Genomic DNA, 26131 nt, shown 5'->3' on the forward strand with positions numbered 1-26131 from the left:
AAATACCAGAAATAATAAATGTTTTCCAAAGTTTCCTTCACGTCACCCGTGTTCTCTCTTTCTCTTTCTCGCTCTATTTCTCTCTCGCCTTTGCACAATGACAGACGTTAAACATTATATCCAAATTGGATCTGGGAGATTTGAGCGCAGTCTGCATCTGCTCTGAGGGACACATACACTGAGGCGGCTGATTGTTTGAGGAGGCACCGAAAATTGTGCTGTCATGGTAGAAAATGCTGAGAGATTAATATGGGCGCATTTCGCTGCTGCCATCATCTCGCTTTCATTATCGAGTAACAAGCACCGGAGAAGGGTGGGGAACAAAAAAAAAAAAAAGAACGAAAAAAGAACAAAATAAATAAATCCCTGCTTTGACGCGCAACCTGAGATGTGAGTGTGACATTATGTTGACAATTCAGTATGTGGATTCAGTTCAGGCAGATGCAGACGTATCAAGGCAAGCCATTACTGTCTTTAGTAGATTGGCTTAGCTTTGTGCTGAGGTGTAATTGCGCAGCTGTCTGGCATTATTCCCCCCTAACAAATTGGTTTAGGCAAGAGAGCCTTCCAAATCCAACAGTGAGGAGGCTGCATACTGAGTCTCCATATGGTTTGCTTCTAGAATTTGATAATTACTTCTTTTGCAAAAACTTACATTTATTTACCATTATCAATGTTGTGCATTGGCAGTTGTGAGAAGTGCAACATTGTGCGATCTTTTGAGGAAAGGTCAGAATGTGTCAACAGAATGTCATTTTTATTGAATGTTCTGTCTTTTTATGCAAGTTTCCGTCGAGATGCAGTTACTTGAAGTTTTAATCTATTCCTGTTTATCCATTTGTCATGGGATCTCCTTAAGGATTCCTCACTTTGTGTCTTAATGAGACACACCTAATTCTGCTGGAACAAAGCAGACATTAAGCCGTTAGTATGAGAACTGGCAATGAAGACGGGGCTTTTGTTGTCTATCTGCAACAGCTGCAAGTTTTGCTTACATCATTCAGAAACAGGGAAATGTACTCTAGGTCTGTGCTGGACAATTGTGCTAAGGAAATAATTTTTTTGCTACATCTGCCTACACAATATTGCTCTAAACGTCAGTTTTTACCATGAAATAAAATCACTAAACCTTTAAACCTTTCTAAACCTCCATAGAGTCAGAAAGGATACGACTTTTATCTGTCACACAGATTCTAATTTTGTTGTTAATGCAATCTTGTCACAAATTCAAGCTTCTACAAAAAGACACCATTTTACAAAACTGACAATATCTGAAAGCTTACATTATTATAGTGAAAGTTGTTAAAATAAAATATATTTGATGGTGAATATAGTGCAGTGAATAGAGACTTCAAATATTAACGCTTTTTCATTCTTTCTATATAACATATTAAAGCTCCAATAGTCTATCAGCATGTTTAAACCTTTAATACATACAACCCCCAACAATTTGGGCTGGGACAAAGGGGGTGATGAGGGCATTAAAATGGCTGCTCTTAGTGCAACCTAAACACAATTTAGCCAGTCCAATGTACTGAATTTAAATTTTGTCTGTTTCAGTTAAATGTTTGAAATGTTTTTAGAGAAAAACACATTTTACTTACGACATATATTTAGTGCTCCTACTTCCCACTAAGGTACACTGCTGAAGTGGCTATAAGATAACACCAGACGTGCAGTTTTCAAAGAAAATCATTTTCAGGGAAACTCATACCCGATAGAGAGGACGGTTTTAGCGTGTTAGCGAAGCAATGTGAAATGTAAATTCAAGATTTCCCTTTCAAAGTAGCTTTGAGCTTCAAGGAATTGCAAAACGCTAAAATCAAAGTTTCATTTCAGCCCGCTGACGGTAATCCTCCTCTCATCGCTGGCTCCTTTGAACATTTTTGGTGAGGTTAAAAGAGGAACAATCGATAACGAAGTGAATCTGGCCACATTAGAGCCTCCATCTGGGATTTGAATGTTCTCTTCCCCCATAAATCCATAACATCAAGGTTAAAAATTGTGACAGAGCTATAGCAGGGTCCCCCCCGCCTCCCGCCTCCTACCCTCCTCCTGATGCAGAAAAAGAACCAAAAACAATACAGCACTCTCAACCATTTAGGAATCCATTAGTATCTGTCCATTTTTCCTCCATCAGTGTCATTCAGAGGTGTTATCTCCTTGTGGAAGTGTGTCAGGATAATGACGGAAATTTGCCTAAATCTCCCTCAACTCAAATGTCATTACATAGAGGCACTTACAAATATAATACTAAAGACATGTTCACCTCCGTCTCTAAGCCGCTGTGTTTTGTTGAATCTGGTCACGTCCACCCTATTCCCTCACCTGTTTTCTGCAGGGTCACATTGCACCTCAGTTAATTGAGTAATTAAATATTTTTATATCCTTGCTCGTGCAAGAGGGGACAGCCGTATAAATACTGTAAAAGCTGGGCAAAGTTTTAGTTTTGAAGGTCAACCTCGCAGTACTGACTTCTGTCGGCCTCTTAAATATTTTATTGCTTCAAAATGAAAAATAGGATCCACAATTCAAACATACCTGCAAGCCATTTGGAAAGCCTCAGCTCCAGTGTTTACAATAAACAGGGTTCAGTAACTGTATTTTGTCTTCCATCATGGCGAGATCCCAGTTTGTTTGTGTTCAGTGCTGGCCCTGAAAGAGAAACAAAATTCATCCACATGAATGACTGAAATTGATGACAGGACCTTAAAGGTAGCATGGATATGGAATATAATTTTTGTTTTAACTTGATGGGATCAATACTCCTTAATACATTCTTGAGAAAAGGATAGAAGTCACAAATTTTTGCTATTTTGTGCCATGAATCACAGTAGCAAGAGAAAAAAAACATAGAGTAGGCAAATTATTTAATATATGGGTTTAAACTTAAACTAATATTTAAGTTTAAGTCAATCAGTGATCAACTGATTGAACCATCAAAACAACAAAATCTGCATACAGATGTGGTTTTCGTTTTACTTTCTGTTAGGCATTGACACCCAAGGGCAAAAGCAAGATGCTGAGGTTTTTGAAACAAGAAAGTCAATTGGTAGACACCCCAAAATACACTTGCACTAGACAAAAAGATCCAATGGACTTTCCAGGAAGACCCTACACAGAAACAAAGAGCAGATACTGACTGTGGTCCTACCATAAGATGGTATATGTGAAAGAAGCATGGTGATAGGCCACGTCTCCTATCATGAAACAATCTTGCCAGTTGGTACTTTGATAAGGAACACCAAACATCGTCCACTTATGTATTTCTGTACAGACAACAGTAACTTAGCTGTCCGTCACTGGCACTACAATGCCAGAAATGTTTTCTGTGGAAGAAGATGCTCTATCATTATCTACGTTTAGGTTGTGTAGGGGTGTCGAGCCACGTCTGGTTATGTGGAGATCACCAGATTTGAATAAAGTCTCCAGGTAGTTTGAAAAAAACTCTCTATTGTTCCGATTGCCTATAAAGGAGAAACAGGCTCACAGCATCACATGTCCTCTCGCATGCTTAATAGTGGGCATAAGATTTTTTTCTGCACCTTCCTCCTTTGCTTCACACTTACTGCAGAAAAACTCAGTCTCAGTCTGACTAAAAGTACACAGTCAGAGTTAAAATACTAGAGTTTAGCAATCTCTACATGTTTATATTTGTGTTTGCTTTCCCCTGATGTGTCTTCCAAACACTAAGGTGTCATGTAGACTCAGTCTAATGGTTTCTATGGAGACCCAGTGACCCAAAGATGTCAATACCTGCTGTAGTTCTCTAACAATAAGTTTTGGAGACCTTTATTTTTCTTCTTTTTGACTTCCCTTACCATGCTACTGTGTGTGGTGGCAAAAGAAATGCGGGTATTTGTCCAGCCTAATGACCATTACCAGATACCAGAATGGTCCTGTATCAGAAATTGTGCTGCGGGTGATTATTATGTGACAAATGCTGTTTCTCTCTGAAAAATTTTTTTTTTTAAAAATTAAATGTTGTACATCTCTTGGCAATAAATGTGGATGGTGTTGTTTGGCTTATAGTCTTCAAATGAGCACAGTATGTAATGCTAACATTAAATGAACATGCACAAAATGTACCATTAAAGGGCTGAAAATTGGCTTTTTTTCAGTTTGTAGCTTTTAGATGAGCTATAAATATATTTGTAAGTGAGGTGTTTTACAATATATTATATTAAAATAATATTGAAAGCCTCTGGGATGATTTTAAAAAGAAATGTCAGTATTCAGTCCCTCGCTGCTTCTGTTGTGTTTAACAGTGTGTATATTGAAGGGTGTCTATATATCCACACAGAAAGTTCTGTTTTAATGTGCATGGTGCTTTAAAATCCTTCGAGTGCTAAACCAGGAAAAGGTCTCATATAAATACAGTAAGTCATTTAATTCAAACGTAAATTCTAGAAAGCCTGCATAAAGTTTTTTCTGAGGAGAGTCAAACATCTCTAAAGGTGGAGTAAAAAGTTTCTCTGCAAAATTATGAGAAGAATGAAAACTATGCACCCCTTAGAATAAAATATGTTAATAATTTCTATCTATGTGCAATTACCACGCAGCTGAAAGCCTGAGACCTTGAGAGACAGCAGGTGCATACAATAAAAAGATTACTCTCTTTGTGGAGCATTTTCTGATTTTTATCCGTGAAAGGCGCTATATGAATAAACTTTACTTACTATTAAAATTTAATGGTTTGTTTCCTAGTGTATTCATCCAGTCATGTAGTTTTGCAAAGTTTGGCTTTTAGCAGAAGGGGAAGGGAAGGATCTGTTGTCTAACCTTTAAGGTAAAAAGACTCCTGTTGCCTATACACGCAAAATACACACATTTTAATGTCTCATTGGACCGCCTTTAACTTTGATCATGACAGTGACATTGTTTCAATAAGCTTTTTCTGAACCTTGACCAATGGCTGTTCAGTCCCAGTTCCCCTAACATTGTTAATATGACTATGTTCTTACTTCCACTATTAAATGAAGCCATTGATTCTACTGTTGGTTTTCTTTTCCTTGATTTGATTTCACAAAAAGAGGAAGGGATTTTTTTTTTTCAAAGCACATTTCTTCCTCAAAGACGATTGTTAATAGCGTATTGGACAGTTCTCTGAAAGACCTGACCTATTTGGCCACAATATCAACAAGTATGTCTGGAACCGACGAATGGAGGATTTAAAACCTAACAACACTATACCACTGTCAAGCATGGTGGGGGCAGCATCATCCTGGAGGTCTGTTTTGATCGCACAGTGTGGTCGGAATAAAGAGGGATGAGGACAAGATCATAACTCTTCAACTTCACCTTAAGACAAGAGAGAACGCTGGCAGACGCAATTTAAAATCTCCATTTAAAATCATGAGGCTCTGTAAACTTCTGACCTGCAATGTAAAGATGAACCAAAGGGTAAACTGATCAGTCCATTAATTAATGAGCCAATAACGCAACCCCTTGAGTCATGCTGGTTACATAAGTAGAGACTTAAATTAAACACTGCTGTGCAGCTGTCACATTACACACCCGACAGCAAAGAGGCCCCAGTGATATTTCAGAGTCATTATTAAAGGTAAACACATGCGGCCTTTCTCAGTCCCGCTGCTATAAATGACCTGTTTGATTTAATAAGCAGCAACTAATGAATAAAGAGATAATTAACAACTAGGTAATGCTGTACAATCTCACCACCTCCCCGGAGTGCACTAAGGCTGAGATCACATTAATATTGATCCGAGTGAAGGCTCCCTCCTCAGGTGTGCCAGACCAGGCTGATCGGCCACAGAAAGAAGATCCGATATTAAACATTAATTATTCCACAGGCTAGGACTTGATCTGATTAATCAGCAGTTGGGGGATATGGAGATGCTGTCGCTTGAGTGGCAAATGCCAATATTCACAGCGTAGGTGGGGGCAAAAGGTCGGGGCGGCTGTGGATCAACAAGCCAATACGGAAGAACCGATTCATCATTCTGTCTGACCAATGTCCACAAGGTAAACGGCAGAATTTTCTGACGGGAGGCAGCAACGCAATGGTGAGGAGGGGTCAACGAGCTTACACCTCCCCAAAGAATGCGTAAGCATGATAACAACTGCCACTTCCAGCTTTTTCATTACGACAGATTAGCGGATGTGAGGGAGCTACATTGTTACCACCATCCAAACTGCTGATGTGAGTAATGCTCCTCCAGCAGCAGTGCAAGTTTTAAAAGAAAAAAAAAAAAAAAGATGTCAAATGTTACAAAGGCTAAATGCCATCATTTAATGCTCTTTTACAGCACAGACTCATCTCAATGACTTTTATTAAATATGTGGGACTAAAAGGTGCCTGAGTCTGCACTCATCTTCAAACAGATTGTGTACATGTTGAACCCTTTTGAATAAAAATGACAAAAAAGTGGCCACATTTTAGAGGAACATAAATTATCACCCTCTTTCCTCAAAAAAAAAAAAGAGCCCCCAGTTCTTTTCCAGCTTAGCTTCCCACACTGCACACACATAGCATTTATAGAGAGCTTTTAACAGATTGCATTATTTAAAAAGCCAACCCCAACACACAAAAGCAATTTGAGAGAATAGGAGCCGTAAAATATAGCTTTCAGTCGTGGGCACGCAAATGGTTTGTCTTTCATCAATGCCTCTTTTTTTTTTTTTTTTTCTGGCTGCTTCTCTCCTCTTGTCAGACACGGCACCCACCAACCCCCGTACCCCCCAGCCGTCACCCCCAACCTGATGCAGAGAGCATCATAAGTGCTACTGCTGCACTCAAATACAATTGATCTTCCATTGGGTGCACTTCAACCCAACAACCCCACCCAATACACACCCATCTGAGTTCTCCCATAGAAATTAGGAATGTCTTCATAATGAGTTGTAGGTGCACAAAGAAAGAAGATACTGTTCGCTGTATGTATATATATATATATATATATATATATATATATATATATATATATATATATATATATTTATAGCATTGTTTCATTTATTCTGAAAATGTTTCCAATTGTTACACACACACACAAAACAAATGTCATTTTTACTATTTTCTTCACTGTTTCACAAAAGCATCAGTAAATATCAGTAAAATATGGTTAATACAGCTTAATGATTGCAATTTAGTGACATAAAGTTCATCTTTAAGTCGTGCCGGAGATGTGTATTTTAAACTAGAATGGTTTTCAAAAGCAGCATTTGTTTGTTGTGCCATGAATGTTGTGTCTTGCAGTAACAGCCATACAGTTACGTAAAAGAGAAGTAATCATGTTTTATTCAGCATTTTTATTGTTATCTCAATAATACCACAAAGTATCATGATAAAATTCAAAGTCCATATAGGTACAATTACTAGTAGGCCAGTTGTTAATACTTTGCACAGCCCACCTTTTACCAACAATTGTTACTCATATTTTTATCTCTTGTTGACTAACAACTTGGCTAGACTAAACACACATACCTCAGTTAAAGATAAGATTCTTTTTTAAGGTTTTCCTCTGCAAATATGTCACAGCTGGATTTATTATAAAGCTTCTTATCATACACCTCTTTGACAGAGGTGCCAATAAATTTGTCTGGTACTGCGTGCCAACTTTCTCGAAACATTTGCACAGTCAGGCTTCTACAAACATGAAGTGCAACTCATGAGAAAGGGTAGACAGAAAAGTAACCAATATGTTTCTGTAGTCTAATTTATTTGGAGGAAGTCTTCAAATAAAAAAAAAAAAAAAAAGAAAGACTTTGCAAATAGTTAAAATGCTGATGTGGTATAACCGTCAGAGACTCCATGTGTAAGCATGGCTTCTTTTGGGTCCATGACAAAATGGCAAATTGAATCATGTTGCAACAGTGACATTGAGAGACAAGTTCAATATATATATGATTTCACTGCTTAGACAAATGCAATCACTGTCAGCTTATTCCTACGAAAAGGTTTCCGCGTCTCCTCCTTGAGCGCAAATGCAGTTTGTACCGAATTTGATTTTATCAAAGAGTTTTTCTCCTCTCCCCTGTGGCTTCTGAAAATAGCTTTAAAAAGGATCAACTTAAAGTTGCTTTAAGTATAACAAATAATAAAAATATGTCCCTGGCACCTCATAGCTAACAGAGATAGAGAAATGTCCAAATGTGTCTGTAACTGGACAAAAGTAGCCTCCTGATAAATTGTTTTTCAGTTTTATTTTACCATGTACCAATAGAAGAACCTTTTCAAAATACTCAAATCAGGAAAAATGGCTGCAATAAAGAAAAATATGAACATAAATCTGTAAGATTCTCAGATATCAATATTTAGTTGTTAATTTGTTAAGAATGTAAAAAAATACTCCTGATATATTGTCAAATTATGAGATTTTAACATTTTTAGGATTAATAATATTGATAACTCACAATATTCTGCTATAACAACTAAGCTGATATGAAATAGCTAAGTGAATAAATATGGTGTACTTTATTTAAAGGTATAACAAAATGAGTACAAACCTGGTAGGCTAAATTGACCTGTTATTAGCAATTGCCTTTTTGTGATTAACTTCATATACAGCAACGAGCCTGGTTCATCCTTGTGAACCTTCTTTTCCGATTTCCATCCAATGGTGCTTGGGGGGAGAGATGAGGGATGTGGAGACCACATAACCAAAACCTTAAGATCAATATTTGTCTTGAAAACACTTCTGAGACACTGAACATGCAAAGTAATGTAATGCCTGCTTTGCAACTTCAGCTCTTTTACTCGTGTCTTCTCAGTAAATTACATTTGTGGGGGTGTATTCGCTGTGTCCCTCAGCTGTTTCTTCATTTCCTAAGCCTTATTGAGCAGAGCGAACAATACAGCCCACTAAGACGGAGAGGTTTGACTGCTAATAACACATTTCTATGGAGATAATTGCCATTTAAATAGGTATTGTTTATTTCAACAGATTAGAAAATAAACTAAAAACATGATTAATAGCAAATAGCTGCACGGAGTCATGGAATTAATCATTGAAAAAATATAATCCATTTGCCTCCCTAAATGTTATATAATCATTAATCATGTCATGATTAAATACAGAGTTTTTTATGTTGTTGAAGGTTTTTTTGAGGTTATATACCAAGCTACTGTAACTTTTCATTTTCATAATTATTTTCACTCATTTTGTCCAATGTCTTGGAAGAAAAAAACAACAAAACATCACATTGGTTCTGACAGCGATAACAAAATTCTCCTTACATTTCTGAAAACAGTAACTCAAATTGGTTGCTAAAACGGTATTTTTATACCACATACACAGAAAAATATTATAAATATGGCACGGTTTATTTTCAAGTGATGCAAAACGTCAAGTAATTGTAAAGAGCAATGTAAAATATTTTCTTTCTGAATAGAAAATAAGTGCAGTGATGAGATGAAATGTCAATAAAATGCCCTCACATCTGATTTGGTATTCTGGTGTGGTAATCCTAAAGCCTCTTCTCCATTGTCAAGTCACGCTCTAGTCTGTGAATATCTGGTTTGGTTGTAGCCAAGTTGGAACAGTAAGTCTGTTCCTCACTATGTGGGCATCAATTTGGGCATGAAAATGGGTGGGCCATTAGCGCGCAGAGGCTGTTAGCAACGCTCTGATGTCATTTTGCACGTGAGCGCTTGAGAGTTCGGCTCTCCAAATCAGAACTTGTGTGCGGTGAGCCGACAATTGCTTGCCCTCCTTGGGCCAAGCAAGCAGCTACAATTGTTGACGTGAATTTAAAGTTCAAATCTGTAGATGTGCGCATGCTGGCTTGTGACACAGGACAAGAAAATTGAAACATGTTTAGCTTTTGTCGTCGTTGTCCCCATTACATTCTTTGGGTTTGGGTTTCACGCTGAGTGGCAAGGACTTTGGTCTGTCACTGTCATTTGTCACTCCTCGTGTTTTGAGCCCAATAGGTGGCCAGTTTCTTTAGAATCTTCTGCTATATTTGCTGCCCCATCCAGTAGGCACTATATGTGCTCTTCCGCCTCAATTGACAAAAACGTTTGGACCTCAAGGTTTGTCCATGGAATTACCGTTTCCCAGAAACATTCAAGTAAACACAAAGACTCGACTGTGCCAAAACCAAGAAAAACAGTTTTGATATGTCAAATAATTTATTCCCCCAAAAGCTTGTCATTAAAATATTGAGAAATATCTTCCCATGTCAATGTTATGTCTCGCTGTTAATCACAAAACACTATGACAACAATGTCAAATGTAACTAGCCACAGTAAAGAGAGTACAGTCAAGCAACCACTAACTGCTTATAACCCTCCAATTTCTTCTAGTTTTCTAATGATGTAACTATGAAATACTTAAAGTCTAAGGAGCCTCTTTTTAGTGGGAAACTTTAAAGTGTTTTGAATTAAGTCCATAATATGTATGGAGCTATGACTGAAGTGAACATTCTTTGAAATTTGCAGTCTGGTTGTTGATATCTTTCCTGTCACCTCCTTTGGACACAGATTGCTTAACATACTTTTCTGACCTTTCCTTTGCATCTCATTACATTTCCAGTTGTCAGGCTGAGCTTTAAATAGGGGCTGAAAATAGGAGCTAAAAGATGTGGTGATGGTGGAATTTAGGTAGATTCCACCATCACCACTCATCCAGCTCATCCAGCCACTGTTTAGTGCCCCAATTCATTAAGCCCAGTGAACAGCGGCTGGAAGAGCAGGGCTCATCATTTTCTTTAACTCTTGGACAACACTCTAAATGATAAAGATAAATGTGCTTATTTCCATGCTCTAATTACATCAGCTTCAAATCCATAGTTATTTTCTCTGAAAATGAATAACCGCATTAGATAAGTGGGTGATTTACGAACTTGTCTAGAGATTTAAATATACAAACCACAAAGGAGAGGCGTGGTAACAACCGTCACATCGATTGCTAAAACTCAGAGTTCAACATTTTCCAGGCAATGGATTGAGGTTATTAAAACCGCATAAAAAGGTTCCTTTTAGAACAACAGCTTAGATCTTTGAAAAGACAAGGACAACTTTGCTTTCCATTGCTAAAAACATATGACCTTTGGGGCACGGCTTGGTCAAATGGGCTAAATATAAATGCCTTTCAAAGTCAGCGTTTGCTAAATTATAACAGTCCTAAACTGGTTACATTTTCAACATATAGTTACACCAAAAATATTCATAATTTATATATTCAGATTAAGAAGGGCTTTTATTCAACAAAGAACTTTGCTTCTGCTAGGTAAGACAAGGATCTGCCAATTTTAAAAACTTGCATTTAGATAATTTATTTGGTGATGAGAACTAAGTTTTTGATGCTGGAGGGCCTCCTTGCTGTCACCATAATATGCGACTTCCTCCACAGGTACCATCTGATTCAATGTGGGACTCTGACTGGGTCACTCTAATGCTATAACATCACTTCCAGGCAGAAAATAAATCTGTCAGAAATAGGAATTATTCAGGGCATAAAGAAAGGATTTTATTTAGCTTTAAATTACTTACTAAGTGCAGCCTAATTTAAGGGTATGCACACTCATGCAAGCATAGCAATTAAATTTTATTTTTTTATTTTTACATGTCTTCTTACGGGAGTGTCAAACTCTAGTCCCTGAGGCATGGTGTTAAATTCTGTTTAATAATGCAAAATTTATGCCACATTAAAGGTCAAAAAATGTTACTACCGCATATGATTTATCTTGGTTTTGTTTTATTTCTACTCATAATAGTAAATATTGACTTACGTCTACTATTAATAAGATATTTCTGTACCAACCTGACATGAATAGAGTGAATTAATGTAAAAAGTTAACATCTCAAACAGGACACTTGTGTTTTTACAATGGACTTGTTCATTATCCATATATGACGATATATGTCAGCGTGTGTTTTATTTTATGGCGAAGGAAAAACTAGTGTTGGCCAATAGACGAGAAAAACAACTTGCTTGGAAAATAAAACCACTAACCAAAATTTCAAAATAAGTTAATGTTAAAGATGATCTTTTTAAAAAAATTTATAGCTATAGAGCAACGAAAGTGTAGTTAACAGTTGATCTGAGTAATTAAAAAAAAAAGATAGCATCCCTATAGATATTTTAGCTTGGTAATAAGAGAGCTAATGAAGTAACAAAGTACTTCTTAAAATAACAACAGTCTTGGTAATATGGATCAAAATTTGTATCAAACAGTTCAACGCACAGGTATAGTGATGCACCTTCATGTGGTGAGGTGTTTGGGACTGCACCATCTGTTGTTCTGTTGTAAAAGCAAAAAGCCTCATTAGAAAATCACAAGAATGTTCAAGGAAACACATGAAATAGGCAGAGCTGCTGCAAGAAATGCCGTATAACCAACTGAAGCATAAACACAGCAGCTAAGTCTTGGAGCAGTGAATTGGAAAAGCCAGTAACCGTCCCATTGAGGATGGCTCGAGGAAAACAGCATGTACATTCACCACCTGTTCATACATCAGGGAGTCACAGACATTCTGGCATCAAAGTTTACGCTTATTCACAAAGGCTACATCTCAGAACAGGTGAGAAAGTCAGCCATGCATAGTAGAAGTGGAACTCGGTGTAGATATACGTTTTCTTCTTCTTCTTATAATAACCAGTGTTTCCTCCTTTGTTTGAAAACTATATTCCATATGCCTATAGTGCAAATTTCTTATTTACCCTCCTGAATGCCCCCTAGGGATAGTTTCATTTCTAATTTCATTTTTCATTTCTTCTGATTCAGTTTAAAGGTCTGGAGACTCTTTTTATTGCACATGCAAAGTGAACGCAGCCAAAGCTACTTTTTATGTAACATAGTATAAACAGCATTGATTTTCTTTACAAATATTTGGGAATGCAGTATGCATAATTATTATGTTTCACCATAGAGTTCAGATGCTTGTGTTAATACTGTTTTGTAAAGAATTGCGTATGTGCGCATTGTTTTGAACTTCAGTGTTTTGCATGCTGCACCTTTTGTACACACATTTTTGTTAAACACAAATGTCTAATAAAAAACAGTTACAGACTTCAAGATAAAGCAACAGTGTCGATCGATTGTTCAGAATAATCTAATGAATGTATCATGAAAATTTCACCTCATTAGGATAAACGTAATTTATTGTTTTGTTCAGGTTTTTAGGTCAGCTTAAATCATTTTCATAAGCCCCGCCCACTTCTGTCAACCATCTCTTTATTAAATATGTCATTTAGGAGCTGTTCCTTGGAGGTACATGCAAGGTTTTCTCAAAATCTGATTGGTTGTCTCGAGTTAGGAACTCCCAGTTCTTTGCAGTGTTTCCATCTGTGTGTCAGACAGGAAACATTTGTAGATTTGCACCATACCATAAAATATTTCCAACCCTTTTCATGCTTGATGCAGGTGGCCCTTGTCGAAATGTTCAGAGAAAAAAAAACCTATTTGTTTGCATTTGAATACAGTCAGGCGTGTCTTAATGAGTTTACAAAAAAAAAAATAAGTAAATAAAAAGTGATATTTGGCAGCTGAGCTGTAGACTGATTGTCTAGTACTTGGGAGCCGAGGACAAGACATACCCCAATGCAAACCTTCACTGAACATTTTTGTATGTTTGAATTTCTGAGTGAGCGTCTTCTGGGTCTGGATGTCGGATTTCTGTTTTTAACCGTCCAGCATCATTTAACTAGCACTTTTATGAGTGGCGTCAAGCTGTGCCAGAGACGTGTCAATATTAAAGGCACTTCGCTGCCATGAGTGGCTCATAACAAGCTCTTCATTACTTCACTATAGAGTCTGAGCATGCTGGTCCCTGTAACACATTCGGCATACATTATAGATAAATTACATACATTTTTCAGTATTAAATTATGCTATTTCAATAAAAGTTTTTTTTAGACACATTGTTCCCAGAAGTGCCAATGAATTTGTCCAATGACAGAACTCTCTTCTAGTGCATATTTAAATTGTAGTTTCTATTTCTTTACATCAGTGAAAATTGAAGGGAAAAAACAGAAACTCATCAAGAAGTATTCAAGTACAAACATTTATTTAAAAAATGTAAAAAAGAATTAAAAAATTTTCACATTTACTCTTTTTAACAAGATCACCTTTTACCGAAGTAAAGTCTAAATTCAAGAAATGTCATAAAGAAAATTATCTATGAGTGCCAGGTGGCGTGGTGACATTTCAGTCACTATTTTCTTGCAAGCACGTTGCCATAAAAAAGGTTTGTCTTTTGATTTCAAAAGTGAACTCCCCATTTGTAGTGATGGCAAATAAAACATAGAACAAACACGGAAACTTTGAGGGTTTGGAAATTGTTTCTTATGGCTGTTTTACTGCCTCTTCTTTCTGAATCTGTGATGACTTGTGAGTTCAAGCTTGCATGGTAATGAGCTCCTACACTGCCCCCTGTTGTTGATGCACAGACATGGAAGGCACAAGGCATTCCTACAAAAAGAGGCAGTAGCTTTTGCATGACACATTTTAAGAGCAGAATGTCAGAGTGACCTTGAATTGAAGTGGAAATATGGCAAAATGGATGGGGATTAAGCTGTGTGAAAAAGGAAAAATCTTACAGTAAATACTCTACCTTTGCAATTAATTTATATTTATTTGGGCATTTATAATGTCTGTCTGCGGTTCACCTTTATTTAAGGTATTGCTCCTTAAGAGCTTCACATCAAGGCCTGGAAATAATTGTTCATATAATTTAAACACAACATTTAAATTTGAATATTTAATACATTCGAGTTTAACTGAATTACTTTGTGATAATTGGATGAAGGCAGTAAACTCAATCAATAAAATGGTCCTTTTGCAGGTAAAAATACAAGAAAAGATAATTTCAGTAATTCACTCTAGAAAGTCAGACTCTATATCTACCATACAGACTCATTATATAGAGTAATGCATTTTAAGCAATATTTTTCGTTCACTTTGTTACATAGGGCTTACAGGTAATGAAAACCTAGAATTCAGTTTGACATAAAATTTGTACATTACATAAAATCAATTAAAAAAAGAGCTTTGATAAAGATATTTTATCACAGTCATTGGAAAGACAATTGACAATTGTCCAGTAGAAATGTAACTGACAGCATCCACCAGGGGGTTAAGACACAAAAGGTCGTTGCTAAAGCAGCTGGCTGTTCATGCATGAATGAGATATTATCCTACAAAATCCATGGACTGGACGGCTTATCAGTGGGTACCAATAAAAATCAATTTTTAATCAGTTTCACTGAGATGTGCATACATGTTCTGTTTTCTTTCGGGTTGTCTGAAGAGTGGTTAAGGAGAAATGGTTTCTGTTTGACCACAAAATGGCTGGCCTGCTATACAAATTATGATGAGAGGAAGCAAGAGGGAGTCATGTACTGTCAGGCCATAGAAGACGTTTACTGCAAGCATCTAAGTCACAGCAAACTGAGGACACTACTGACCAGCTGAAGTGCTGGGGGCGAGAAGCTCCGTGCATTTGTAAAAACACACTACTGTCTCTCAAACAAAAATCCCACATAATGGGAAAGCAGTGATGTGGCACCACACTGTGACAAGGCCTTGTTAGTGACTAGTTTAAGAACTACAGTACTGCTGCATCTGGCTCCTCCTGAGAAGGACGAGAGCTGGGGGAAAATGAATCAAGCGAGATTTAGAATCAGAGAGCAGAGAGGGCAGCTTGAGATGAGGAGGAGAGCGAGAGAGAGAGAGAGCCACGTGTACGAGCTATGGATCATTGGACCTCTCTAGTTCAAGGAAAGTTCATTGGAAGCCTTGCTCAGATTCATGTCATCTGTTTAGCTGTTCATTGCTCCCAGGAGTGCATCTTGCTGTCTGTTCAACTTGACAAAAGAGCAAGAGGCTTATCAGACCTCCTGCAGCCAGGAACAGACTCTCAGTCCAAGTTACAGATAAAAAAGAAAATCCACAATATCAATTAGGAATCCCTCCCGGTTTGCACAAAGTGGTCTCGGTTTTTGCTCGCCGGAAAAAAATAGGCATGTGATGATTTTGGGTGTTTCTGATCGGAGGGGGGAAAAAAAACAACCCAGCAATTTGGCAGACAGTAATAGTGGTCTAATTACAAACAGTGCCTGTGACAGTGAGCAAGTGGGCATGCAGAAAAGTATGAAAAATGACTCCCTCTGTCTTTGTCCAGATGACTGAAAAGCACAAGGGATAAAAGTGAGTCATATGTAATCTCTGCAATAAATGCCAAAGTGGCAAATAGTTGTCAAATTGAGACGGTTCTATGCATGCACAAAAAAGGGAAATGGACAGCAGACAGCTAAAGGACTAAACATGGAATGAAAGAGAGCCTGAAAGCTGAATGCATTAATTAGAAAGTTTTCAAGAAAGGAAGCGTTGCAAACTAAACTGAAACTAACTTGTACTGTTTACAGCTTGAAACCACAAGAACAGACGGAGAAGAGATACCAATTAAGCTCATAATGGGTTTAGAAAGCTCCAGTACAAATGGATACCATTAGCTTTTATAGAGCTCCAAAATAGCCTCTTTGATGTTAGCTTTCAGGAAAACTTTAAGGCATCTCATTCGAAATACATCTGTAGAAAAGGTAAATCAAGCAAAAAGTTATCACAAAGTTACTGTTTCAGACCGTTAAAAACTGATCTCATCATATTCTCAAAATGTCTGCTGCTGGTTAAAGTTTGAGGGGGAAAAAAATAGAATATTAGGGGGGAAAAAAAGGGTTATTCTTAATACTTCGGCATAAATTGCTGGACACCTCAGTAAGCAAAGTAAAATTACAGCACTGTAGCAAAAATTTTAAAAATTCAACCCCATAGGATAAGTATGGCTAGAATAACCTAAGAGTTAAAATCCCATCCTCACATGTTCATTCCAGCACATATTTGTCATGTTTTAGGCATGGTCATGTGGGGACACAGACAAATAAAGTTATACATGAAAGAGATGTTGCAATATAGCCTGAAACCAGCATGAATAAACATGGTCTTCATTCTAAACATTCAGTTTCATAATTGCCTAATGACAAAAAGTAGTTCCTGTCTGAACAACTGAAAGCAGGCATAACCAGAGACGTTCACTTAGGTGCATCAGTGAGGGAACAAAATTGGGCACAGCATTTTAGAAAGCAACAAAGAGGTCATCTGGATTGTTTTTTTTCCCACAGCAGTTATCTCACTATAAGCCAAAATCTTACGCAATTTTTGATAGAGATGTTGATGCTGAAGGAGAATGTTTCTTGTCAAATTATTCATTCTTGTGAAATGCTAACTGCTGCCAACACAACTTTGTCTGGTGAAATAAGTATATGCTACAGCGGCGGTTTTCAAAGTGTGAGGCGCGCCTCCCCTGGGGGGCGCCAGAGCACTTTAGGGAGTGAAGTGCGAGGAAAAATAAACCGGAAAAGATATCTGCTTGCTGTCTACTGATGTGAAACAAGAACAGACTGTGGAGAAGAGATACCAATAAATGTTTCCCCCCTTAGAGGATGTTTTGGCCAGTGTTGTCAGAAACGTTATTGACGTCGGACCACTTTTTTCAGTAACGAGTAATATAACGCGTTGCTATTTAAAATCGAGTAGTCAGACTACAGTTACTTATCAAAATCATTCGTTACTATCTTCTTTTGTTATTTAATCGTATTTCCTCTACTCGTCTTGTCGAGTGACCGGCGTCTCTATGCAACAGAAATGTAAGTCGGTGGAAAAACTGGAACTATTTTGAGTTTCTGTCGCCAAGTCCGATTATTATTAACGGCTTTGGGCTTCATTTTTAAAGTCGCTGAAAATTTAATGAGTGGCGGGTTGCGCCTTTTTGGGCCTGCTTTTTGAACGTGAAGTTACTCATTTGGGCTTAGAAATAAGCAGAGACTCATAATAAATCCCAGTAGTTTTAGTCAGTCTCTTCCTGTTCATCATTTCCGGATGATCCGTCCCGCTGTGTCTTTGTTAATGTCAACTTAATTTATTACCTCTCAATGACGCCGAGCTGCGTTGCTCCAGAAAACTGCAAACATCGAGACCAATATGAACAGCGCAATAAACGTGAAAACAGCCAATGAATGAACGTGTCCGTAGTTGCCAATAATTATAATGGCAAGTTAGTCTAACACAAATCTGTGCAACCATCTGAGCTGTGGAGCTTCAGGCACGCAGCGCTGACACCAAACGCAGGGCCGTAACAGAATCTGGAGGCGGGGGGGGGGGGCTTTAAAATCCTACTTAGAGTTTTCCGACAACAGTGGATCACACAAATTACTCACTTTTTTTGTTTTTTTTTTGTACAATCTCCTCTTCAGTTCAACCTTATAAGTGGAGACACATTGTTGATGTTACCATTATAAAATAGCTGATAATTAAGTATTGGCAGGAGGCGGAGCGTTGTTGTTAGCAGCTGCTGAAAGTAACTAAAAGGTTACTTTTAATGTAACTTAGTTACTTGCAAGTCAAGTAGCAAAGGTTAGATTGAGTTGAAGGTATATGATAACAGGTATGTCTGTATATCAGGATGTCCTGATTTTCTACACTTTTGCTTAAACTTTAACGCACAACAGCTGCACTCCCTTCATTTGACTTTTAAATTAATCTGGTAAAAAAAAATAAAAAATCTGTGCAAACATGGCATGACAAGAATTCAACAACAAAAAAAGTGATGTAAACTAGTAATAGAAACAGGAAATAAGTCGGTACCAACTCAAGCACACCAAAATAATCCTTCATAAGAATTTCTGAAGTGTGGAGTATCGAGCAAAATTCCACATCCTTCATCAATCAAAGAAGTCTCTTCTTGCTTTCCTGTGATGCTTCAGCGGCACACAATATAACAATTGTATGACATTACACGGTAAAGAGGCATGCTCTGGGGCCAAAGTGTCATCCCAAGTGTAAATGTATTCATAGAACATGTTGTATTGTGCTTCCATTGCATTTGTCAATCTGCAGTACTTCTGTGTCTTCTGTTGAAATTGTAATGTATTTCATTTTGAACTATGTGATGCACACAGAGGTGATTGTTGTATTGGAAAGCAGATTTTTATTTTATTTTTTTATATTTTTGCCACAAGTCTCTTAAAAATTCAATACCAGCGCATTCAGGATGCAGTCAGACATATACACACTCCTGGACACACACAAATGAGAAACAAACAGCCTATAGACATACACCTCCAGGTTTGAAGAATATAAGAATAAAACCTGAACAATTTAGATTCCTTATTTGTTTTTATTCAGCTTTTACCATGGTTCAATGTGATTAAAATGACATAAACCAGAGTAAAGCTGGGAATAATTTACCAAGAGTGTGTCTGCGTATCATATAATGCCTCATTTTGGGACTAATTCAAACTGGAGAAACAATACAGGCTTGCAAAAGAGACATAATTTGCTTAGGCTTTTTTTTTTTTTTTTACCATGAATCTTTTGCTTAAAGCAGAGAACCTCTCAATTTGGCAAGTAGGGTTGTTTTACACAATAAAATATGACCATCTGTCCATCAAATTTAAAAATAAATATATCCAGTTAAAGTATTTGTTTCCTGGAATGGAGCTAGATAGTTATATCTCCCTACAACTTAGGTTAAAATTAAGAAAGTCTCAACTCTAGAAGAAATGTTTTAATTTTGCTGTCCAACATTTGAATAAGACAATCCAATGCTACAAGAACATAGCCTGATCTGTCTGAGACCAGAAGTCTCAGACCCAAAAAGTACCATACCAATACTAAAGGTTGGAGTTAATAATATCATTATGAGAGGTTGTTTTTTAGCGTATAATACAGCCAGACTTTGTGTGTCTGAGAAAAAAAAAAAAAAAAAAAAAAGAGTAAAAACAGAAATGTACTGGAATATTCTTGAATCAAATCGAAAGACGGGTCAGATTCTCAGCAACATTATAATCCCAAAGAAATTCTCAGTAGGTCTTAAAGGACCCCAAACTTTAATACTATTGGAAATCAACGGAAACACCTTAAAATCAAAGTGCATAGAAGAACTTTCAAGATCTGAAGGGTTAGAGTGGAGGAATGCGTCCTAACAACTGAACAATGCCTGTTACTTGATTCTATAACTCTGAAACAACTTTATTTTAAACTCAGTGCCAAAAAAATAATAATAATAAAAAATTTAAAAAGAACTATAAGCTGTCATCAAAATCTATAAATTATTTAACAAATCCCAATTAGTTCACTACTTATTCACAATGATTCACCTTTATTACACATATCTTCCAGTAATTTTGTTTCTAGGATGGATGACAAAAAAATGGAAACCTCCATTCAAAAACCTTCAAATCACAGCTTGTACTGTTGAACATCCTGACTTTTTGTTTTGCATTGGCACACAAGTTTCTCCTGAAAGTCCATGAAAACAATTCCAAAGCACCTCTAAGTGATGTGGACATCAAGCAACGATGTCATCACCTTCCAGGGCCCAGCTGTGATGCCAGATCCAGCTTGTACCCCATCTCATGGCCCGCCATGTCTCCTTACTGTCCACCAAGAAACATGGGTCTGAGCGCAGTCTGGGAATACTGCTGAACATCATCAGGATTTTAATGAGGTGACAGTGCATTGTATCAAAACCCAGTGGGGGGTCTGCTGCTGCTTTCCACTCTCCACTCATTAAAAGACTTTTAATGGGCTCTGAGGAGGGTTCACCTTCTCTAACTGCCTCTAACTAGTTCAAATCGTGTTCAGGTTGTCTAGGAAAATAATTTTTGTTTAAGGACCAACTTGCCATTCAGCGCTGAAATATTGATTCGGGTAAACTTCAAGGGAGTTGCTGGCTGGCGTTCTCTTAATGGCTGAGCGTCTGTGGGGCTTACGGCTTTCAGAGAGTCAAAGACAACGAGAAAGTGTGGCGGAATAGATTTTTAAATTTAGAGAGTTTAGAGATGTCCTGGAAGACACACTAGAAGAGGCTGGAAAGAATGCGGCGGTAATTACCAACACCACCCTTTAATCACGACTTTGTAGAGTTCAATTGGCATGATGTTGTTTCGCTAAATAGATGTTTAATTCAACATGGATGATGGGTTTCTGTAATAGAAAGGGCTGAGCTTGAATGTTGTTTTTTTGTGTTTTTTTCCCAGAACAAACACATTTCCTGAACAAACCCGATTAATCAAACTGTAATGTATTCTACAGAACCATATGCTTAAACAGAATCTCTATCCACGACTATTCAAGCCTGTCTTCTTTATCTACTTTGCACTTTTCAAGTTCACGCCTCAAAAGCAAAGCCTCGAGCAAAACTAGATGAATATATTCTCCATTAACTGTGACCGTTGGTCGCAATCTAGCACACACAGGCACCAAAGCCCTGTGTTTAAAAAAGAAACCAAAAAAACAACAACAACTAATTACATTACCGAGCGCACTAGAATGGCTTTGCATTTTAGAAAAGGGCAAACAACTTGTACTGTCCAAAACACAATCTGTTACTTTGCGTGTCATCGCAGTGGTGGAATACAAGTTAGTGGCTCTTTGAAAATTAAAGACAGGGCCAAATGGTATGTTAATTAGTATGACGGTAATTGTGAATTTACTCACTTAATGGGTGCAGATGCTTCAAAGGAATTAACAGGCCAAAATGTCCTCAAGGTAGTGTGATTTACATAAATTAGTTTTTTTTTTTGTTTTCCCTCTCCACTGAGATGTGCTCATACTCATTTTTGTGACATTGAACATTATGTGTGTTTTAATGTGTAGATATTTTTTCAAGCTGTTAAAATAAATGTAAACAATTTAGATAGGTTGCTTTGTTGTTTTCTAAGGTGTCCCGTCATGGCATGCCAGGCATACCATATAGAGAATTACTTTTGCTTTATGAAAAGGTCAATTGCATGATTGACTTTATTAAGTCAAGACTGCATGCAGCATCAAAGTAGGCAGTCTACACTGATGTAATGGCGACCTGTGTTTGCATGACCTTTAAATATTTGAATTATTTGTGTGTTGGCATGTGTGGGTGTGTGTTAGCTACGTTTCTAAATCATAAACATCCTAATTCACTCACACCATTAACAACATCAGAATATTTTTGCATATTATTATGTGAAATGATAAATCACTACGCAAATAAGCATAAACACCATTAAATATGTTTTTGCTGTCAATGAAATGTTTAATTTGAATACAGTACAAACAAAACGTGCTTTTTATTTAGATTAGCAATTAGCATGTTTAAGTATTAACAGGCAGAGTTCTTCTAATATGATTTTTTACTATGTAATGAATAGCCATCAACGTGCATCAGTGCTATATAGACATCACCTTCTGTTGTGTGGTGGTTAAAGGGAAATTTAGAAGAAGGCTGTACAAGGGTTTAAACATTCCTTTTAAGGCTTATTAAGGAAAATAATAAAATGAATAACCTTTTGTAGAATGTGTTTAGTTAATGTTAGGAAGAGATAGCAGAAGCAGAACTGACGGGGTACTGCACAAAACATCTGGTGCAAAAATGTTGGAGCTTGACTAATATCAACTTGATCTCTTACTTTTTGGAGCACATTTTTTGCTTAAAGTTTGCACCACTTTTCACAAAATAAACAAAAAAAAAACATAAATAAATCTTTTGTTCCAGTCTCTACCTGCATTTTACATGCATACACTGACGTTTTTGTTCAGAGTTCCTTGCTAAAGAGAATAAACTCAGTTAAATTGGATGGACAGTGTTGTAAAATTGTATTTTTAAGTGTAACCACAGATTGTCATTGGTTTCTCTTATTTGGTCCGAAGTGCTCTAACACAAAGTATACTTGAATCTGTTTGTACTTCTGTTTAGGAGTAGCTTTCCAAATGAATGGCGAATCTCTGCATCCGTCTTTTTTTACAGCCTCTAATAGCTTTTCTTCTAGGATTTCCCTGAGCGCAACAATTCAACATAAGAGAGCCTTTTGTTTTTAGAACAATAAATTAAATTAAAGTCTCATCTAACTAGAGCACCTTCTTCTGTATATCTGATGGGTCCTCAACAGGTTATCTCAAGGCTGCACAGTGTCGCAGTTTACAGCACCCTTGCCTCACAGCTTGCTGAGTAACTTTCAAATAACTCCTTCAAAGCAACTATTAAATCCTGCCTTGCAGCACGAAGGTTCTGGGTACAAATCACTGGAGTCTTTCTAAACATGACCGTTTAACTTGCCTCTCTAATCTGCTCTTAGGTGTGAGTGTGTGCTTGTTTGGTTGTTCGTCCTCCGGGTTGAACTCAGATGGACTGACAAACTGTACAGAGTGTACACTGGAGATAGACACCAGTTCACCCTTTTCTTATCTCAACCTGTCAGTTTAGGTGGATGCATAGGTCTTGGCAGGATTGCAGATAAACCATACTGTTAGCTTTTTCCGACAATGGCTTGAGTAGAGGTGTTCAAGATATTCTAAGCTTGAGATATTGTTTTATAACCTGACTAAACCTATACGCAACTTTATCTCTAACCAGCCTGCTGTGTTCTGTGGTCTTCAAGGAAGCTGTTTGTTCAACAAATCAATTTAGAAATACTTTAATGAGCTCAAAGGGAAATTACATTGACATTCTCTAACAAACTTCTGACACCTTCACAGAACAAATGCATTAATACTCAGATTAAGTTACCCGCAGGTGGACTCTACTTATTACGTGATTTCTGAAGGTTACTTTTTGATTTATTTTGCAGTACAGGTGTAAAGGGATCTGATTACTTGACATGCTGGACTTTCAAATGTCTGTTTACTAGAAAGTTTGAAACTATGTACCATTTTCCCTCCAGTTTACAATTGTGCACTATGTTATACTCATCTACCAAACAAAAACCCAATAAAATATACCAAAGCTTATGACTGAGACAAAAGGAAAAAAAACATCTGCAGAGGTGTGAATACTTTTGAAATGTGCTGCACAAATTGCTTGGCCTCTAAACGTTTTCTAAAAGGGTAATGCTGAGAAGGCAGAAACTTTGATTGAATTTGCGCTGCCATTCCTTTTCCTGTCACTCCCAAATAAAATATGACCAAAAGGATGACCTCCATGCGTTTGATTCTGGTGACAGTCAAGGACACTTCTACCTCTGCTGTGACACTAATCTTGAAAAGAAAGTCTGTAAAAGTGTGCCGCAGAGGAGATGGACACTAAAAGTGCTTCATCTGCAAACAAAGTTTTCTAAGTGTTTTTTTTTTTCTTTTTTGCTTAAATAAATGTCCATTTATCATGCGTTGAACTCAGTGAAAGTGAGAGACAAACTTGAAATCTCTTGAAGGATTTTCACACAGCCAGCTTCAATGATGTGCGGATGGAAGCCATAACTCTTGAAAACAGCGGTTATCCCTGGCAATCTATAAACATACATCATCTGGTAACAACACATTCATCACAAAACGGCAAGAAGAAAAAAAAAAAGAGCTGAGGAAGCGATGGTTTGCGTAATACCTCTGATTAAATCTCCGGAAGGCGGCACAAAAGTAACACCCTCCACCAAAATCATTTGTTCTTGGCAAATTAGCACAGGCAGGTGCTATTATTCTTGCATGAACCCTTCGGCTTTGGGAAAGAAATTCATCTTTTCAAAAATAGGAGAGAGCAAATCACTGTGAAGTTATTCAATCTGTGCCTACTGATTCAAGTTAAATTGCCTTTCTCTGCTTTACATGCAACCACAGAGCTTCGCTGACATTTAGAACAATGATAGTGGCTGTCAAAAAGAAGTCGCCCTGGTTCAGAGCACCCGGCGACTGGAGACAAAGGAAAGGAAAGGGGGAAACAAACAAACAAAAAAAAAACTTTTGGACTCACTGTGACTGCACATTTTCACTTCAAAGCTTCATTTAGCCCTCAGATGAATAACCTATTGCTCCGTCGCCTGAGCCCTTCCTTTAAGCTTGTCATATTTCCAGCAACACCTCGATGTGTTTAACTGACCCCCCTCTTGCAAAAGCTGCGACTGAGTGCTGCCGCAATATGAATAAATAAGAAAACATGCGCTCATCTTTGTGCCACCTCACACGGCGTACAGTTCTGAACTCAATTTCACACTCCACTGCCTTCTCAGACAATTTAGACAGGCTGATGCCAACAGCAGAAAGTCAAGAGACAATGCATTTATTTATCGACTTTTTGGCAGAACGAGGGGGGGTGTGCGTGTGTTGGGGGAGAGAGCGGGAGGAAGGGCTGGGAGGTGTTGTCAGCCGTGTGCGTGGATGTCGACGTGGATGTGCCCATGCAGCTCTTGTATGTATGACAGAGAGGTAGAGAAGGGAAGAAAAAGCAGAAATGTGATTCAGTCCCCAAAGAGACGCAGAGAGAGCACGGCGGAGAGGAAGAGCGAGACAACAGGCATATCCAGGGGAATTGTTTTCTTAGTCACTCATCCTGTGTTTGTCCCAGCACTCCTGCAATGTGTCGGAGGAGGAAATAAAATACTCCACGTCCACAGAGAGACACGGTCCACTGCAGGAATGCTGACAAACAATAATAATAAAAGAAAAAGACTGCTGTATAGCTTAAACACAACTAGGCCAGTTGTCACTACAAGTCGACACGAATATTGTGCAAAAATGTGCTTCCTTCCCAGTCATATGCCGCAGAGTGTGATTCACACTGCACACCACTGCCCCCTCTGTAAACTGCTGATAAATATAAAGATTTTATTTATGATCCTCCTCCTAGCTGCAGGATGCTTCAAAATGTTGGGTACAGACTCATCGAAATAACTCTGTTGTAGGTCAAATTAAACATGATTCAAATATTGTATTGTACTGCACATCATTTATTGATCCAATTCTTTCCACCAATTTGTTGGTCTAACCAAAGGGCATGACTGTGTGTGCCATTTCAATTGAAAATAAAATATTCTGTTTATTAACACATTTCCCTCTCCCCTTCTTTCTTGTAATGAAATGCAGCATGAAATTCTGGGCCCTTAGTCTAAACCATCTTGAGAGGTCACCTGTGCTCACGTAGCATAATTGCCAGCATAATAAAAATAAATGACCAATTTCAGTCATCTTTTTCATTTGCAGAAAAAGATATCTGGAAATGTGTTCAAACAAACAAACGGTGCTGAAATGCATTTCCTGTAAATGAGTGATGAGGTCTACAAAATCTACTTTTTTTAGCTAACTGGCTTTCAGCTTAGGTTTTTTGTCTATTCATTCATGTTATTCATAATGTTAAGCTTTGCTCTTACCGAAATATTACAATGTCAAAACTGAATGAAAGGGTTAAAAATTTGTTTTCTCTACA

The 26131-nt window shown here is 37.5% G+C and overlaps 1 long non-coding RNA gene across 1 annotated transcript in view; it reads right to left on the bottom strand.

Annotated features, from left to right (window-relative positions):
- Window positions 1–26131, bottom strand: part of LOC122820604 — a 53043-nt gene that overhangs the window by 19113 nt on the left and 7799 nt on the right. The window contains exon 2 of the long non-coding RNA XR_006368840.1: window positions 2542–2655. This is a non-coding gene — a long non-coding RNA (uncharacterized LOC122820604). The remainder of the gene's footprint in view (window positions 1–2541; window positions 2656–26131) is intronic.

This window comes from Gambusia affinis, linkage group LG18 (assembly GCF_019740435.1).
Source record: "Gambusia affinis linkage group LG18, SWU_Gaff_1.0, whole genome shotgun sequence".
Classification (NCBI taxonomy): Eukaryota; Metazoa; Chordata; class Actinopteri; order Cyprinodontiformes; family Poeciliidae; genus Gambusia; species Gambusia affinis.